General features: G+C 36.7%; 1 long non-coding RNA gene across 2 annotated transcripts; it reads right to left on the reverse strand.

Annotated features, from left to right (window-relative positions):
- Positions 1 to 5,805: 5,805 nt before the first annotated feature.
- On the reverse strand, positions 5,806 to 20,650 carry LOC126973941 (uncharacterized). Of its 2 annotated transcripts, none has more exons than XR_007731446.1 (2): positions 20,575 to 20,650; positions 5,806 to 16,455 (listed from the first exon to the last, which is right to left on the reverse strand). It is a non-coding gene; the product is annotated as an uncharacterized LOC126973941 (long non-coding RNA). The 2 variants fall into 2 exon arrangements; XR_007731447.1 differs by lacking the exon at positions 20,575 to 20,650 and adding an exon at positions 17,258 to 17,413.
- Positions 20,651 to 20,666: the final 16 nt, after the last annotated feature.

Genomic DNA, 20,666 nt, shown 5'->3' on the forward strand with positions numbered 1-20,666 from the left:
TTTTGTTTTTTATTTTCTGTGACTTATTTTCATCATGTGGTAAGTGATCACCGCCGTCCACATTCTTTTGCAACACCAGAGGAATCACAAGAGCGTTGCCGGCCTTTATGGAACGCGCTTTTTTTGAAGGTACCCATGTCGTATCGTCCCGGAAACACCGCACAAGGAAAGTCATTCCACAGCTTTGTTATACGTGAATGAAAGCTCCGTGAAAACCGCACTGTGGAGGACCGCCACACATCCAGATGGTGGGGATGATATTTGTGGAATTCAGCAGCAGGAAGCAGGTGAAACAGCTCTTCGGAACACTCCCTGTGATAAATGCGGTAGAAGACACACAATAAAGTGACGTCTCTACGCAACGCCAAGTGATCCAGCCGTTCACAGAGCACTGGGTGCCCGAAAATTCGAGCTGATACTGGGGTGTGCCAGACCAGAGATGACAGCAATACTCCATATGTAGCCGGACCTGCGCTTTGTAGAGCGCTAGAATGTGGGCCGGCTTGAAGTATTGCTGTGCTCTATTTATGACGCCCAGCTTCTGTGAAGCCAATTTGGCTTTGCCAGATGACCACGCAATTGGCAATCGCTCGAGATTTCGAGACCCAGTATTCCGATATTAGGCGAGGCTTTAATGTCTTGTGTGCTAAACAAATAACAGAGTACTAAACGGTGGTCTCATGCCGTTGCCATATGACAGCGGCAGCAAACAGGAGGTATAGGGAAGTGTTATCGAAGAGCGGTGATACGACAAATGGCTTTTTTTAGTGGTAAACGTGCAAACTTGAGTCTTCTGGACAAGGTTCAATTTACCTTCGGCGGTCCACGATTTCCCGACAGAGACCTGCATGGCCCGTGTATACGGCATCACCAGTGCTGTCATCTGCATAGCAATGAATGTTGGAGGTGTCCAACATATCATTGATATGCAGAAGAAACAGCGTGGGAGATAGCACACAGTCTTGGGGCACTCCAGCGTTCAGAGGTTTCGGGTTCGAGCAATAACCATCGACAACGACTTGCATGCAGTGAGTAAGTCCACTTGCACATCAAGAAGCTATCAGGAAGCCCAAATGATGGAAGTTTTGAGAGAAGCGCCTTGTGCCATACACGATTAAAGGCCTTCGCTATATCCAGGCTAATTGCCAGGCCTTCCTCCTTGCTTTCGATAGCCGCCGCCCATCTATGTGATAGGTTTACCAGAAGATCGCCTGCCGACCGACCATGGCGAAAGCCGTAGTGTCGGTCGTTGACTACTGGTGACCTTCTAGGTATACCAAGAGCTGGCGGTTAATTATGCTTTCATGATTTTGGAGAGCAGGGAGGTAATAGCAATAGGCCTGTAGTTTGCCGGATCCGAACTGTCTCCTTTTTTTTGGATCGGATGGACAAGGGCTGACTTCCATGAGTCAGGGACTACGCCTTTTGAATAAGCGTGCTAGAATAAGCCAGTTAGTATCGGCGTCAACTCAGGAGCACACGTTCTAAGCACGATTGGAGTCATTGTCATCCAACCCGCTCGACTTCCTGACGTCATGCTCTTGAACGGGCGCTACTTCTGGTGAGTGGTGGCAGGATGATCCTGTAACCAGAAACTTTGCTTCATGGTTTTAAAATAAGTGTTATTATATTTTTTATATTCGCTAATAAAATACTCGCAAAATACCTTTATTTATTTGCGGTGTGTGTGGATTGATACATTTACTACAGTAAGTCTTGTTTTTACATATTAATTTACTGTTTTTTACTTATTCGTGTAAGCCGTTGAGTAAATGACGTTTTAGTAGGTACTTTTTTTGCATCACTTTGCAACAAATAATGTAACTGAAATGATTTCTAATAATATGAAGCTGTTATTAGTATTAATGTACATTTAAAAGAGTGGCAAAGAGTTTCTTGCCACTTCTTCTCATTAAAGCTCAACCCTTTCCGAAGTGGCGGTGAATATATTATTTCCAGTTACTAAAAATATAAATGATTAACCTTAAATTATATTAAATATATATAGTAGGGGGAGTCCGGGAGAGTATACCCGCCTTCGACTAAAATACTAATAATTCTTTCTTTACTTACAAATTGCTATTCACCATAAGTTTTATCTTAAGCTGCAATATTTAGCTACATTTTATCTTAATAAAGTTTGACGCATCATTAATAGTTTAAGAGTAATTAACGATTTATACCAAAGTGACATTCGGCTAATATCTCCCGCCTGGGTGGGAGACTTTACCCCCCAACTAGGGAGCAAGAATTAAATTTATATCACCTTCTTTTCTTAATTGGAGCAATAGCACAAATAAACTGTTCCTTATGATCTTTGAAGACTCCAACGCAAATTTCATTGACATATTTGCCACAAAAAGCACTAATTCTCATGACCATAACTTTTTCTTCTCCGAACACATGAATCAAAATCAATCACTGACATTTGACTATTCTGGTTATCCAGATCTTGAGACTGTAGAAGCTACCTCTGCTGATTGTCTGAATTTTACAATTGCTTGCTTCGAATTCTCCTTAGTCAAAATTGATGGTGATGCGCATAAAAACTTTCATCTGTAAAGATGTCGGCTAAAAGCCTGCGACATAATTGCACTTACAAATGGCTATATTGCGGATCTTAACAGTTCGTACTGGGTTTTTAACCAACCAATTTTTAATGGCTGAATTATATCTAGCCTTGCCAGGTGAATAAATGGCAACATCTAATGGCTTTAAATTAATTCTGCAGGGGGTTGGCTGCAGCAAAATTACTCCATTTAAATCTGCGTATTTGACAACTTGAACTTCTTTGAGTTTTCGAAGAAATCTGACACATATTTTTTCTATTAAATCTGGTTGATCTAGATAAGTTGGTTGCTTCTGAAGTTCTGGGGTTCTTACACTTTTTTCAGAGTTTCTTGTCTTAAATCCTCTGAACCAATCATTCCGTGCGCAGTTGTTGAAATTCCTCTTGGACTTTCAACAACTGCTCAATTCAATTGATTCTTATCATATGAAAATAAAAATTAGTATTTAAATGACATGCTGGAGTCTATTCACAATAAGCAGCAGAAATCGAATATCGAAAAATATTACAAACTGAGCACGAAATTGTATCGTCAGTACCTACTCACTCCTAAATCAAACTGGCGACAGCAACGCCGTCGCTTTAACGAGATGTGAGGCGTCTAAGCAATCTAGGATGTGTGGTAATGTAGCATAATCCACTTCCACAAAGATTTTATGAGCAGTGGCTATTGTCTCCCACCTGCTAAATTCTTCCGGACTCTACCTAGGTACTAGCAGTTGCCCGCGACTTCGTCCGCGCATAATTTCTGAATTCCTATGAGATTACTTTCCTGCTGCATAGGCAATCAAACTTATCGACAAAAGTGCTCCCGCATCTATTATAATAATACAGCCAGAATCAAACTTTGAAAACAGCCGGTGTAAATCTCAGAAATTGTTTCTTTCATGACTAGTTGTACCTACGTGGAGGCTTATTACAATATGTATATTGAATTTTTTTTTACGGTGAAGTTTGAAAAAGAAAAACTGTCAACTCTTTATTCCAAAAAAAAATGTGAATTGCGACCTCTTTAGGTATGAAACATAACTATGAAGTGCGGTTTTTACTAGCGGCCCTTCCAGCAGGAAAGTAATCTCATAGGAAATCAGAAATTATGCGCGGACGAAGTCGCGGGCAACTGCTAGTACCTAGGTAGAGTCCGGGAGAATTTAGCAGGTGGGAGACAATAGCCACTGCTCATAAAATCTTTGTGGAAGTGGATTATGCGACATTACCACACTTCCTAGATTCCTTAGACGCCTCACATCTCGTTAACGCGACGGCGTTGCTGTCTGCAGTTTGATTTAGGTGTGAGTAGTGACGATACAATTTCGTGCTCAGTTTGTAAATTTTTCAATTTTCTATATTCGATTTCTGCTGCTTACTGTGAATAGACTCCAGCATGTCATTTATATACACCGTAAGTCTAATTATCCTAGTAACATTTACGGCAGGCAGCTTTTACTTATTTGTCATAGTTTTTTATAAAAATGTACTTAAGGGCAGCTTGGCATGGAGTGGGAGACATTACCCTGCCGTCGCTCGGGAGGAGACTTTACCTAGGGTAATCTCTCCCCTTCTCCCGCAATAATATTTATTGAACAATATTGGGGAAGATTCTGTCCGTTAAGCTAGTCAGATCTCTCACAACATGACTAAGATTACTGGAAATGTTTATTGTACATAGCACTGATGACTTAAGGCAAGCCTTCACTTCATCTGCACGTGTCCCTCGTGAGACAAAATGCAACGTCTGTCTGAAGTCACCACCCAATAGTGCCGTGACTCCGCCCATAAGTCGGTTATAATTCTCCTATTAGAGTCCTATTTAGAGCTTCAATGCCTTTCTTCTCAATGGTTCAAGGCCCATAGGCCATAGTACCTACAGTCATCCCATACAATGATTTTGGCTTCTCGAAGCACTTGTGCCGTGTTCAGGTTCAAAGGTTATTTGAAAGCAGAATGAGCCGTTTTGCCTACATTAAGCAATCCCTCTTCAAATGACTAAGCATAACAATTTTTTTATTTAATAATTTTATCATAGAAACGCGTAGGTGTCAAAGGTATTTTAATTATATAGGTACCAATACAAAAAATACCACTACGTCCGAACTTCATAACTCTTCCAACATTTCACCCTCTTAGGAGGGTTTTCGTAAAATCTTTTTTTAGCTGATACCTATTCCCTAAAAAGACCTAGTTACCAAACATCAATTTAATATTAATTAAAACTTTCCCATACAAAATTTTATCCCTATTTAACCACCCTTAAGGGGAGATTTTACAAAATAACGTATAAGTAGGTACAGATTTTCATTATTTATAGCGAGTAACCTAAATTACGATTTACGTCTCTTTATTTTAGCTTCAAAAACAAAGGACTTTCATACAACCTTCCAATCCCCATTTCGCCCCGTTCGGGGTGAGGGCTTGCCCCGTCTAAAGAACCTGCATTTCAAATTGAAATAACTATAGTTACAACTTTTCTATACCAAATTTACCCCCCTATTTTACCATCCTTAAAAGAGGATTTCCCAAAATGACTTAGACAGGTTTTCATTATTTAAACCTAATAACCTAAATATGGATTTTCACGTCTCTAACTTTAAAACATAGGACTTTCATACAACCTTCGACGACCCCTTTCACACAACCTTCGACGACCCCTTTCACGTCGTTTAGGGAAGGCGTTACTCTAATCCGTTTCTTAGCTGACACCTACGTCCTAGAAGGAACTTACCTTCCAAATTCCAAGTTTGTAGGCTTTGTAGTTTCTGAGATTTCGTGATGAGTTAATTACCGGTGGAAATCTCTTTTATATAATATATGGATGACAACCGAAGAAATTGATTTAGTTCATTAAAGTAGTTAGGTAGTTAATGTATTACATTACAATACTTATTTGTGTGGGATGTAGCAGCAAAATTTTGTTTTCTAGAGATAGAAAGGGCTCAAAAAGCTAAATTCTCCACTGACAAACTGTACGAATTATATACTATGATCTCCCTCTCTTTTTATATTCCTAATTGTACGTTTATAATGAAAAGGTTCAGCGGAGCTTTCAACTACAGACATTCTCTATATGTAAATGGAGACACCTCGACATGCAAAGTACCCAAGCCAAATAGGTTGAAATAAATTAAATATTTTTAAATAATTCATGTTGCATATTGATCTTAGTGACGTGACATGACAACTTCGAGGTAGAATCACACAAATTAGTGACTGAGGGATCAAAAATAATAAAAGTCAAATGAAATCCAAAGCTTTTATTTTTATTTACATAATTAATAATATGAAAGTAACCAAAAAGTAACGAACCAAAATTAGGATAAGTTTAGAAATTTTATAAAACACAACATCACTGCGTACCTACTACTAGCCACGTGAAACAATAAGTGCGGACCGGCCGGAAACCACAAAAGCTAAAATGCATTTTTGTACAATTTTGCGGTCGGGCTCTAAGCCAAGTGGCCATTATGCTAAATATTTGTAACAAATCCTATAAATCATAACATCACTGCGAATTGTAACCACGCGAAACAATAAGTGCGAACCGGCTGGAGGTCGCTAAAGCCACAAATACATTTTGCGATCCGGCTCTAAGCCAAGTTGCCATTCTGCTAAATAGCAATTGTAATAAATCCTAAATTAAAATCACATACGACAAGAGAAGTATCCACTTCATCGGATTGTTGACGGTATCACGGTGAATTTGATTGGTAGCTGAAGATGACGGACGAAGAACAAGTTTAAACTTGCGACGCGAGGACGAGACGTAATCAATAATAAGAGTAACTATTCCGACACTACACTCGCTATAGATATTCGCGGATAACTTCCGAGGAGTTGTTCTACTTCAGACAGTCTTTGAATTATTTATTTTATTGTAGGTATGTAGAGTCACGTGGGGTAAGTGTGCGCAGTTCCTTTATTTATGGATGGAGAGGGGGAAGTTTGTTTTGGTGTGAAATTAGCTTATGCAAGAAAAACCCACGTGGTATCATTAGTTTACCGAAATAACTAAATATTAAGAATCTGGTGGCGTAATGGTAAAATTTTCTGTCAAGGCAAATTTGTCAAACTGTACTAAGGATAAAGTAACTTAAAGTATTTTTTTTTTCAGTCAATAATGTATCTGAGCTTTTTTTTATATTTAGCATAACATTCGAAGTTGTATTATTAAAATCATTAGGCAATAAAAGTCCGCTTAGTTTCATTAGTTGCACAAATTCACCCCACACGAGTGGGCACACTTCCCCTTACTACGGGGTAAGTGTGTGTGTTAATTGTGCATATTTAGAATCATTCGGATTAATTCGTTTTTTTTACGAAGTGTTAAGGTTTTGAGACTTCATTTATTAATTTAATTATTACATATACTCTATCAGACATATTTTTATTTTCCTTTCATGCTTATCGTTTATCTTTGACAAAGTGTTTGTATGCTTAGGTGCGCACACTTGCCCACATGACTCTATTCCTCCACCGTAAACCTACAAATAAATTAATATAATATACTTTAGCTGGCGGGCATTGAACAGGGATCAGAAACAGTGGCTTTATAATTGACTGCGAGTAATGCCTGCGTAGCGTTATGTAGAATACAACACAACTAGCACCAGAAGTAGAAAAATATATCTACTATCCCAAGTCCGAACCTAAACCATTTTACCAAACAACCGTCGTAATTTAGCTCTTGCAACAATGCAATAAGGCTCACAACCCCGCACATCAAGCCTCCTTAGCAGCCGTCGCGTGACGTCATCCGCTCCGCTCACAAACATCTCTTCGTACACAATAATTATTTATACTTAACGAAACAAGACTATCCTTACGCCGTTACAGGAACATCTTTATGCAAGAACCCTATTTAAACTTGAAATGGGACTAGTATATATGAATGGAGCTCCACAAGCCCACACCACACGTTCTATATCAAACCTATAATATAGATATAGTTAAATATTAATAATTTACGATAATAAGGCCGCATTCACTCTAGCATTCGATGTCGTACGATCCGTCCCAGCCGAAACAAACATCGCCATCTCCGATTACAATATGCTTCAATAGTTTAAATTTGTATTGGTGACCGATGATAAACATTCCGCAGTAGTTAAAGTCAATAAACAGTTTCCAAGATGGCGGCAAATTGCAAACGGAGATGCAATGGCCAACACACGTCGCTATTCGGTGCGCTTGCACTTAACATCTTAGTCAACGCTCCTTATAAACTAAGTGGAATATAAGTAACATACTCTACTCGTATATAAAATGTGTTAAATATTTATCTACATAGTTGCGAGGTGGCACCGAACGTCTCAACAAAAGCTTAACTAAACATTCACCAAGTGAAATTATAACATAACAACATAATTACAATAATAGAAACAAGCGGCCTGTTCACCAACTGATTACTGAACCGAGGTCCAACAACAAAACAAGCTTTTACTGCCACAAATAATTGGACATAGTTCCTGAAAAACGTTCCAAGCCACAAACATCACATTTTAAGGAATTCGTGTTGAAAGTTTAATAAATATCAGTGTATTCCATACATGTGGGTTGGCCTACTAAGTCATGATGTCATTGAAAGAGTGACAAGTAGGGCTGCCATTTTGTGTCAGTCCGTGAATATGAATCACGTGACCAGTTTTGTGTTCTTAACTCAATTTCGACATGATTGTGTTTTGTAACGTTTTTCTAGAATTACGTCCAATTATAACATTGTATTTTATTTAAAAATGTCATGATTTATGGACGATATATGTGTACCGTGTATGTGACACCCGCGTGTGCTAACTATCTAGTGTGTTATTTCGTTCTTCCAATATCATATAGCAGACTCTCTGGTCCCTGCTCTTAAAAAAGTAAATTTTGTCTTATGACTGGTGCAGTGTGTTTTAGTGGATCACAAGTCATAATATTTTTACTGCATAAATTAGGCTAGAAAGCCTAGATAAATAAAATGGGTTTTCTCAATCTAATTGTGGCTCTCAGTCGATAGGTGGGTGTAAAAACAAAAATCTGTTCACTTAAACGAAGATAAATAGGCCGCTTACTTAAATCTTAATATTTAGGTGAGACACTGGTAAAAAACACAATAGCATTAACAAATAAAGGATATCAAGATGGCGGATAAGGAACAACAGTTATTTCGGTCTAAATATTGGCAAGGTCCAACTACCCGAGTATTGTGTACACATAACATTACGGTTAATATTAATTAACAATGTATTTGAACTATAAAGGCGTTCTATGAACTAGAGTTATAATTATCTTAATTACATTCATATAAAGCCTCGACATTAGGGGCAAACAAATGAATCTATCATATTCATTATACTATCGAACATACTTAATTCCCTACTAATATGTCAATCATTTTTAATATAAACAAAACACATATTATGTAACCGTATTGAAATATGTTACGATATTATGATAATATAAAAGATATTATCAATAATTCAAATACTTTAAAAACTATACCGATAAAATTAAAAAATTAAAAAAAAAATTACAAATTATACTATTTGTTGATGCAAGAGAAAGTGATCATTTTCACAAAATTTAATGTTTATTTTCATTCCAATAAAAATAGACTATCACTTTACAAATAAAACACAGTTTGCATTGTTCTGTTGTGTTACATTAGAAATTTGTTTGATTTCTTCAAAATTGATTTGGTATAAAATAAATTCATTAGATGGCGACGATCTATGAAGGCATGACGACACGAGTGAGCGTCATATGGTTTTCCGTAACGGCAAGCGCGCCGATCACTGACCTGTATAAATACCACTGGACAGGCTGTTCCATTTGTTTGACAGCAATTTTGTTGTGCCTATTTGAGCGCCACCTGCGAGCGTCCAGAGAACTACTTTCGACGTATAATACATATGGCTGCGAAGGAACGTACAATACTTTGAAGTATTTTTACATTTTGAATTAATTTCGTTCGTTTTCCGTGTTATTTATACTTCAAGAATCAACGTTATCAAGTACACATTTTTTTTTCTTAATAATTTCTCACCATCTATCGATGTTTGCTGAGGTTGTCATCACTAGTTTTACCGCAGACTCTCGCTACATGGCCAACAGCGCCAAAATGGCGAATATCACACAGGCACAAAAGCACTTCGACAGCCGCCAGTCCAGTGCTATATAGTAGAGGTCAGTGGCGCCAATACATGTTTCACATCAAAAATGTTTGACCGTTTGCCTTCCCTCATTCGGTGACCCCTAACGTCGAGTGTCACATCGGTCGTATATATATTTGCTATTAGTATTCACGCGAACCCGAACCTTAACAACAAGTAACAAACAATAAAATCGTGTATTGCATTTCACATAGATATATCTATCTACAGCTAACAATAGTTGAACATGAATACTTCTTGTCTCTTATTGAACACATTATTTACGTTATGTATATATCGGGCCTACTTTAGATTCTATTATAAAAACAATAAGGTCACTTTTCAAAAGCCAGCCATTATTCCTGGGATAATTCAAATTAAAACTATCGAGGTAAATTACGTTTGTTTAAGTGTTTCTAAGTTCAATGCAGCTCGACTATGGTCCTATAGATACTAATGATTTAGAGCAGTGTTTTTCAATTTGTGGCTCGCAAAGCCTTCCTTGGAGGGTTGCCGGCAAAAGAAAAAGTTAATGAAAACAACAACAAACACACAATTTTAGTGAGAAGGATGGAATTGTTTAATTTTCAAAAGTCAAATCGTGGTGCTATTTTTGAAATATTAACATTTAATCATTTCCTAAATGAAGTCTATTTCTCTTTTTTGTTTTAATGTCCACCATTAGAAAAGAATGGCAGTTCACACAGGTATGAAGTTGCGAATGGTACCTACTAATAACTTTAGAGCTTCCCGCGCCCTAGATATTTTTTTTTTTCATTATCTCATCCAAAACACGTCAACACTTTGTGCATAAAGTCATTATATTATATATATATTATATTAGTCGTCCTTTAAAATGTAATTATAAATTATTTATCTGACTGACAAGGCGGTCTCCAGAAATTTTCAAGCTGTAATGGGGTCGCGAAGTAATTACGATTGAAAAACACTGATTTAGAGAACCAGGCCAGAATATAGGTTACGTGCGAGCGTATTGCACTGCAGGATTACGATTCCGGGTATCTGATTCCCTCAATCCAGGACTGTCCTGTTCTTGCAACTACTCTCAGACTTGCATGTCGTATAGGAACGAAGTTCTCAAAAGTCTCGCTGTATTCTGGCTCTGAAGTAACCGCGTGAACCTTGCCTGGCACTTATCATCCAAATGCCAATCATATGTAAAACCATGTTTTGAACTCATTCAAAAATATGGCTATTTTTTGAAAAGTGAACTTTTAGGTAAAGTAAAAATGGTGGGTATAAAACTTATTACAACTGGGTTTTTTTTTACATAAATTCTTACTTTTCGATATTTCAGTTTCATAATCATCTTATCATCAGTATTTCTTCTATACACAAATGAACACTGTAGTTTGAATATGCTGTTTCAAAAGAATCTGAATTGAGTCTCTATAAAAAATATTATCAATTTTGTCTGGTAGTCTTTATCACATAAACATAAATTTTTGACTTTGAATAGCATCACAACCTTTCCAATGCTATACAAAGTATGGATCTAATATTGAATGAATTCAACAATACTAATATATATCTAGGGTTGCCATAAACAGTCCGTCCCGTATTGCTACATGTCCCATGTTTGTCCCGACAATTTTCACAACATATAGAAATATTCAGCTGGAGCCGAGCGGCGACTGTCATAAATTCAAATTCAAATATTTTTATTCAAAATAGGATTTAAAATCACTTATTGAACGTCATAAACTACCACCCATTCAAAAGAGACTGCTTCAGACCTGAGTAGAATGGGCGCAAGAAACTCAGCGGGCTTTTTTTTAATATAAAATATGGATTACAATGTGATATCATACAGTAAACATTTATAATTAAAGAACCTTTTCCACACAAACGTTTTTTAACAATTCTTTTAAATTTCGTTCACATTTGTTTTGTACATTTTCTGGGATCATATTGTAGAAGCATATATATACATCGCCCAACGAAAGACTTACTAACTCGACCCAACCGAGTAGTAGGCATAACAAGTTTATGTTTGTTCCTCGTGTTAACATTATGAATGTCACAGTTTCTAGAAAATTCCTCAATGTCCTTATGAACATACAGAACATTATCAAAAATGTATTGAGAAGCAACAGTCTAAACGTTTATTTCTTTAAATTTTTTTCTTAATGATTCTTTAGGACCTAGGTTATAAATCGCGCGAATAGCCCTCTTATGCAGCACAAAGATGGTATTAATATCGGTCGCACTGCCCCATAACAATATACATACTAACATTGATGACGGTGAGAACGAAACAGATTGTCTATACAGACCATTGAATCCATATTGCCTTGTTACTATAATTTTAAAATTACATGCGCTCAATTCTGTGATTATAATAACGAAAAAAGAGATCAATTTCAAAAGTAAAATCAACCTCAAAATATAACTGATCAAAGTAATAATAAATTTAAATTAAACTTTGTTACTCTACCTACTACGATTACCTACTTCGAATAACAACTTTATATTATTCATTCCTACTATGTTCATATAAGAGGGTAGCTGTTAACAAAATACCTACGCGGTATCTAATACTACAGTTAATAACGCCGTAGAGTGGTTCCACGTTATGGGAAAACGCGTTATATGTATTCTTATTAATTTTGTAATAACACAACTGACACACGTTCAAAGGTACGCCAAGCTAATTATGAACTGTACAAATAATTATAAATGTCACAGTATAGAAATATATATGTGGGAAATACATGCGTTATACAGAGGGTCGCCTCTGTTATAAGGAGATTGAAATCACGTAACATGAACTGCTGCTTAAAAGGATACCACGTTATAGGGGCAATTACTGTACACGCATGCTTTGATAAAGTTGAAACGCTGCGTTTCAGTGTAAAATATGTTAATTATTTTTGGACATCGAAAACGTTGTGCATCCCGTATTGGGATCTTAATATAATGGCAACCCTATAATATATAACCTGAACCATTCCCTACTTCCTTTCTTCTTACAATGACCGTATATAATTAATAATATACAACTTGTTTGGGCATTTCGGAAATATTATATTTACTCTTCAGTTTTATTTAGAACTGTGCAGTAAATTCAACAAAATCGAAATAAATAATGAAACGTCGTTACTTCACTGGTTGCATATCACACTGTTCACTAACAGCAGACTAATTAAACAAAATAATCCAAAAACCCACCAATTACCATAAAATGAATAAGTCATTCGATTTATATTGCAACATTTGACCCAACTTTATATTCTGACAGTGATTGACGTGTTCATTAGAGCTTTACCAATATGGTTTTGCAGCAAATAAGTCGGAAGGCAACAAATTACAAACAAAATTTAATGTTAAAATAAACTAAAACATTGTCTTAGATTACTTATACGTCTACATAGACTATGACAGCTGTGAAAACGTCAAAAAAGTTGTAACAGCTAACCTCTATTTTAAGCAATTCACGCACATTAACTGAAAGTGTCATACAAATAGTGAATGAAAGACGTAGCTTGTCACAAACACTAAACCAATGTTCCTGGCCTGTTGTTATCTGTTGTTATACAACAGCAGGACTCTATCTAGACGTATAAATTATCTGTGAATATTTTCAAGAAACACGGAATTGCACTTGAATACAATGATCAAAAGGTTGTTGCGAATATCTGGACGCTGCACTGTACAAAATAACGAGCAAATATTCGTTATATATATTTTTTTCATATGGTTACATTTTATTTACGTCTAATGAACTTCCTTAGGAAATGGCGCGCTATCGGATGAAAATATAACATTTTTCTGTTATTTTTAATTAATAATAATCTTTTGTGCTAAAGTTACAGATAAAACATATTAATAGTATCTCCAGTAAGGTTTGCAATTGGTTGTATTATATAGACGTCTGAAATATGCAATACGCTGGTTAGATATTGATTCTTACAACATACACCAGTGCTGAAGCCTATAATGAGGAGTGAAAAAAAAAATTAGTAGGATGAAGCCCATTGGAAAAGGAAGAGAATTAAATAAAAGGAAAAATAAATCACAGCCAATCTGTGGTCCGGAACTGGAAATGTTTTGACGGGTGAATTTTCGATTGAAAATAAGGGTTGGCACATAAAAAGATAACTTTTCACCAAATTTCGTGAAAATATTTTTATTTTTTAAATAAAAACCAAAATTTGGTTTTAAGAATTTTTCACATAAATTTTGGCGTTATATAAAAGTGTGACAACAAAAGTTGTATACAACTTTGTTATTCAACCTTTTTGCTTAGGACTTGTAGTTTTGCCGGAAATCAAGATAAACCGCTGTTTACCCTTTTCCACTTCCCGACCGCAGATCGCACATAATTTATTTTTTCTTAGGTTTTCCAATAGGTTTCATCCCGCTATTATTTTTTTATGGTTTCAACAAAAATTGCCCCTGGCCTAATATACACACGCATAATATGCGACATTCAAAATATAAAGATAAATAAATAATATAACAAAAAGCCACCAGCAGACTAATCCCACATACCTATTTTTCGAAGAGAATTATTAACAATTTTCACAACAAAAGCATATCAATAAAAAATAATTATTAAGGAACAGAAAAATATGTTTTTTTTTATTCGCAGAATATCTCACACACAGATATTTTCATTTTCCTAAATATCAACCCTTTACCTAGTCGTGCCAATCTAATCAATTTCGTTTCATAATAATTAAACTATTGCCTATGATAATTTTTAACTTTTTAAAATTTTATATCAAAAATATTTCAAAACTAAGCTCCGCTTAAAGGCTATATATCGTGTGACAATTAATAATATAATTTATTATACGGTACTATAATACAATGGAAGCGCATAATTGGCTAATTAATTTTTACACATTAAACATGACGAAAATATTTTTGATATAAAATATATATATTAACATATAACATAGATCGATTCTGATATTTAAAATTCAATTTTACGTAGTGTGTACTGACAAACAAGATAACAAGTAATTCAATCAAGTCTAGGGACGTCTACTAGTTATTACCAGGCTTAAACAGCTGTCTGTTAGGTTGAAATACGATCAGTTACATTAAAAATATATTCTATACTGAATATATTTACCCTCATTTAAATATTTGATTTTAATTTGATTACTGCAAATATTTCATAAATATGTTGTATGTACCAGTATGTATATCCGTATTTCCACCAAATTTGAATGAATTAAAAAAATGACTCTAGAATTAAATAAATCAAATTATTATTATTATTTTTTACATATCGAGGCTGTATTTATTATTACTTTTGTAAATTTCCATAATATAGATGTGATAATACCAATAGCTATCTCATATGTAAGCCAAGCGGGCTTTCAATATACATTATATAATTTATACAAATATATTTAATAAGTGACCTCACACGACCTTATACATGGATTTAAAATCTCAATATAACTTTGTGAAACTGTATTTAATTTATAAATTTGTATATGTTAACCACTAGATGCTAATGTATCAGTATGCAGGAGGAATAGACGGAGCCGTCGAAACTACACCATACATGTTTTAGCAAATATTACAAAAAAATGGACACTCTACACTTAATAGTAATACGTCGATTGGCCTATTTAGGGTGACCATTATTTACGAGGTAATACAGAACTATTACACGCAGCTTGGCCATTCCACCTGCATATCTCAGTAAATATAGTGAAACTCGTTTAAACCAACAATCAACAACCTGTAGATTAATGGCAGTAATGTTAAAGCGATGCGCTCCTTTGTTTAACCTAATTATATACAAGTCTATACACAAACAAAAGCCGTTGTCATACAACCGGCTTATGTTGGCTCACACGGAGCGGTAACGCACGACGCAATCAATTGATAAAATTTAAAAGGCATTTCAAATAGTTCTGCTAATGTTAGCTCGTTAACACTCGTAGCTTTATACACTGACTTGTATAAATACCACTGGACAGACTGTTCCATATGTTTGACAGCATATTTTTTGGGCCTATTCCACGGCGCCACTCGCGAGCGTCCAGAGAACTAATTTTGACGCATAATACAAATGGCTGCGAAGGAACGTACAATACTCTGAAGTAGTTTTGCATTATGAATTAATTTAGTTCGTTTTTCGTATTATTTATACTTCAAGAATCAACGTAATAAAGTACACATTTTTTTTATAAATAGTTGCCATCACTAGTTTTAGTACCGCAGACTCTCGCTATATGGCCAACAGCGCCAAAATGGCGAATATCAAATAGGCACAAGTTTGACAGCCGCCAGACCAGTGGTATATAGTAGAAGTCAGTGGATCTATAAAGCATGATTGTTCCTATCGAATGCGACGCTAGTGAGATATAACACGGTTTGATCTTAGATTTACTATTGCTGTTTTTAAATATCTAAGAAATGAGCCTTTAACTCCTCGGCTTTATAATCGTCTTTTATTGGAGCCCTGAATAAGCTTGTGCGTTACCGTTTCCGTAATACTCGCACGCATCAACTACTTAATATAATTTGTATATTTGATTAGATTAATATAAAACCGGTACATGTCACAAATGAAACTCAAATCGCAATTGTCATGAACACTTGCCCGAAACTGATTCAGCTCCCCAATGTTTAATATTGCAATAATAATATAATATCACTTAATGTGTTGCAAAGGAACACGGAACATAGCGGCGGCGGAAGCGCCGCGTTCTCGAGACTGCGCGCTCAGCGGTGGGCGATTGTTAGGTGCTCTGCTCCTACTGGACGCATCTGTAAATATAGTGTTAATCAGTTTTTTCTTAGATGTAAGGACGCAAGCGAACCATCCAAATTTCCATCAGAAGAGGCACTTCTGATGGAAACTAAATACCTCCACAAACAGCACAAGCCGACGAGCAATCACAGACATCAACAAACGTGCTTGTCCTACCGAAGTTTTTAATTCTATTCTATGTTAATAGTGGATTGTTTACTATAGAAACGTTAAAAAAGTGAAATAACTGCATTGATTTACGTCAACATTACATTAAAGATTGACGCGCCACACCTGTAAAAACTAAAGGTATAGATAACAATATTTATTGATTTTCAAATGGGTCATCAATGTGAAGCGTGCAAGGGAAATATTATTCCTAGGGAGTTAATTTCATGTGGAGATTGTAGTTTCAAATACCACTATAGCTGCTTAAATATTCCTCTGGACAATTTTAAAAAGCAATCAAAAGATTATAAAGCGTCATGGAAATGCCCTTCATGTCATTCGTCTGAACGCAGAGGAGACAACGCTAACACACCTGTGCGTTCACTTGAAAGCATTCAGCCTTTGCCGAGCCATCAATAGTCAAGTTAACATTGCTGTACGGGATTCCATCTCAAACATACTGCGCAGTGAACTTGTGGACTTTAGGAGAGAGCTTTCGGAGTTAAAGTAATCTTACTTAAAAGACTTAAAGTAATCAATATCCTTTTTGCAAAGGAATACGACACTCTAAAAGCTGAACTCAAGTCGACATACGCCACAGTTTCTTCCCTAGATAAGGAAAATTCTATTCTAAAACGGACTGTCACTGACCTTTCCACTCGTATCGCTTCAATAGAACAACACAACCGAGAAACCAATATTGAAATCTGTGGTTTACCTGAAAGTAAATCAGAATATCTTGTGAACGTCTCAACGCAAATTTTTAAAGTTGTTTCCTGCCCGCTTTAAGAATCCGATATCGTTGGAATATCTGGAGTCAGAAAGATAGACCCAAACAATACCCGACCTCGTTCTATAGTACTTAAACTAAGCAGCACTAAGCATCGTGATATATTCATTGCTGCAGTAGCGAACTACAACAAAAATAATAAAGAAAACATACTTATTTCCAAGAGTATTTTGGCTACGGGGACCCGGTATCGGCTATCTATATATCTGAACACATCTCACCATACTACAAGAAACTCCACTCGCAAACCCGAATACTCGCACGTGAGCGAGGTTTTAAGTGGGTTTGGATAAGAAACGGACGAATTTTTCTGAGAAAGCACGACACGTCACCCGTTGTTCATATATCTTGTGAGGATTCATTATCCAAACTAAATTAACTTGTATGGACTTGCAATGTGGGACCCTGAAACTCAATAATATATCAATTTACTACCAAAACTTTTGAGGAATTAGGACTAAGCTTTTAGCATTTTAAGCTATTCAAATGGAGGTCTAACGGCCTCCATATGACGTGATTATTGCAACAGAAACATGGTTAAACGATTCCATTTTTGATGGCGAGATATTGAATTCCAGACGTGACCGCAATAAAACGCAAACAAATCGTGGATGGCGGCGGGGTTTTGATAGCAGTTTCAAAATCAATACCATCATACAGGCAAATTTCTTGGGAAAGTGATAACGAGGACCTTTGGATTACATTGAAAGTTATAACTGATACAAATTCAAGATTTATCAACATCTGTGGTGTATATTTACCGCCTACTTGAACTATACCACAATTGGATAACTTTCTCGACAGTGTTTCTAATGTTTTAAACTCCTCTAATAATAAAACTACTGTAGTTGGGGACTTTAATCACGCGGAAGAAAAATGTAATATCCCAAACTTATTTTGTTAACGACCTTGCCATCAATGAAGTAAATACTGCCAAAGATCTAGGAATATTCATTGAAACTAGACTTTCATTCAAACCACATATAGATGAAGTTGTTGGAAAGGCGACGAAAATGGTTGGGTTTATTAAACGTACTTCCAAAGATCTTAAACAGATTAATTCTGTCATCTGTTTATACAATGCATTTGTTCGGTCGCATTTGGAATATGCTTGTGTGATTTAGGACCCCTTTTACAAAATTCATGTTGATAGGAAATAATTCAAAGGTCTTTTACTCGATTTCTGGTATACAAAGACACAAAACATAGCGGTTTATTTTTATCATACAGCCAGAGGCTAAATATTTAAAAAAAAATCGTCGTCGTATTCAAGACTTGCTATTTTTATTCATCACCGCCGCGGTAGGAAATGCGTATCCGCCTCGTTGAAAGTCTAGTTCTCTCAAAGCTGAATTATACAGATGTCGTCTTTGGCCCGCGTTTAGTTTCCGTAACAAAAAAACTGATACAGAAAGTCCAGAATGCATGCGCCCGTTTTTGTTTCAATATACCACATTGCGACCACGTAACCCCTTTCTTGAATGAGCATTCAATGTTAAAAATGGGACTCCGGCGCAAACTTCATTTGGTTTGCCTTCTATTTGGTGTGTTAAAATTCGAGAAGCCAAAATACCTTTATGACAAACTATCAAGAACGACTAGTTCTTAGGTCCTGTGGGTCACCGAAATGTTCTTTTCAGATGTTCATTGAGGAACATCGATCGGCGTCATTTAGGGGTAGCTTTCGTTACACACATTACCACATTCTCTTGCAACAGCAGAGGAATCACAGGAGCGTTGCCGGCTTTTAAGGAAGGTGTACGTGCTTTTTTTGAAGGTACCCATGTCGTATCATCCCGGAAACACCGCACAAGGAAGCTCATTCCACAGTTTTGTAGGACCACCCAGATGATGACTTGAGTGTGGTGGCAAGTAAAAATACTATTGTCAAAGACGTGTTAAAAACTGTGAATCTACTGACTCTGTTGGGGGAGACAAAATAAATGTCCCTATACACACACCAGACATAATAGAATACATTGATTTTGGTATATAGATTATTTTAATGTTATTTTAAAGTATGTTTATATATAATCTTCTTTGCCTGGCCCTTTCCCATTTTATTTGGGGTCGGCTCTCCGTATCATGTCGCTCCAGGTGACTCGATCCTGGGTCGTCTCTTTGTTTATTTGATGTTTCTATTTACTATACACATCCATGTGATTCGGGCTCTTCCTCGTCCTCAGGGTTCTTTCTTTACGAGCACTTTTCTGCTCATGTGGTTGTATGGTCGCCTAATAACGTGTCCGTACCACCGCAGACGGCTCTCCTGCAGTTTATCTGGGATAGGTCTCACTTTTAAGGTGCCTCTTATGTGTGTGTTTCTGGCCTGATCCAGCCTAGTTATCATAACATCTTCAACTCTGCGCAGTGCAACTGATTTTCATGCTATTTTTTGAGTGGCCAGCATTCGGCTCCGTATATCCTTTATGCGCACGGACATTCGGCTGTCGCATAGCACCCCCGATAGTTCTGTCCGTTTCATCCAACCGATATTACCAATATTTATGCCATGGGTTATATCAGTGTCTATTGACCCATCTTTACTGATGACTGACCTTATGTACTTTAAATGGTCTACTTCTTTTAACTGGGTGTTCTGCAGACAGATGGTGTTCTTGCTGTTAATGCCACTTAAGTTGCAATTCATGTACTTGGTTTTCTCTCTGCTTGAGTTGATGATTTCAGAGCTTCTCTCCACTATTCTAAAGTCTGCTGCAGATTGTTCACATCTTCACTGATGATGACGATGTCGTCCGCATCTAAGATGTTTCATGGTGGCGTTCGTTGCAAATTTGAGGTGAGGTGGTTTATTACAATATTAAATAACAGAGGACTGAGTGCGGAACCTTGGAGCACGCCAACCTTAACATCAAATTCATCGCTTGTTCCGACTTCGCACTTTGGTTGATACTTGGTGGTACATATCTCTGACAATAATTATGCAATGATCGGGGTCAGTCTGGGCCCTTAGAGCGTGCCAAATTAATTCTCTCGGTACCCGGTCGAAAGATTTTTCTAGGTCGGTGAATATCATGTGCAAGTCTTGTTTCTTGTCTCTGTACTTTTCCATCAGTATTCTGCCCGAATGTATGGCATCTTAAACCTAGTATATTGAATATTTTTATATCGCGGTTTAAATTAGTTTCCTTCGAATGAAATTAGAGAGTGTACCCACCTCGGGTGGTGGTCGGGCGGCGCGGCGCGCGTCCAGTCGATCTGCGTGTACAGGCGCGGGGCCGGCGCCGCGCCCGCCTCGCGCGGCTCCAG

Source organism: Leptidea sinapis, chromosome 30 (assembly GCF_905404315.1).
Source record: "Leptidea sinapis chromosome 30, ilLepSina1.1, whole genome shotgun sequence".
Classification (NCBI taxonomy): domain Eukaryota; kingdom Metazoa; phylum Arthropoda; class Insecta; order Lepidoptera; family Pieridae; genus Leptidea; species Leptidea sinapis.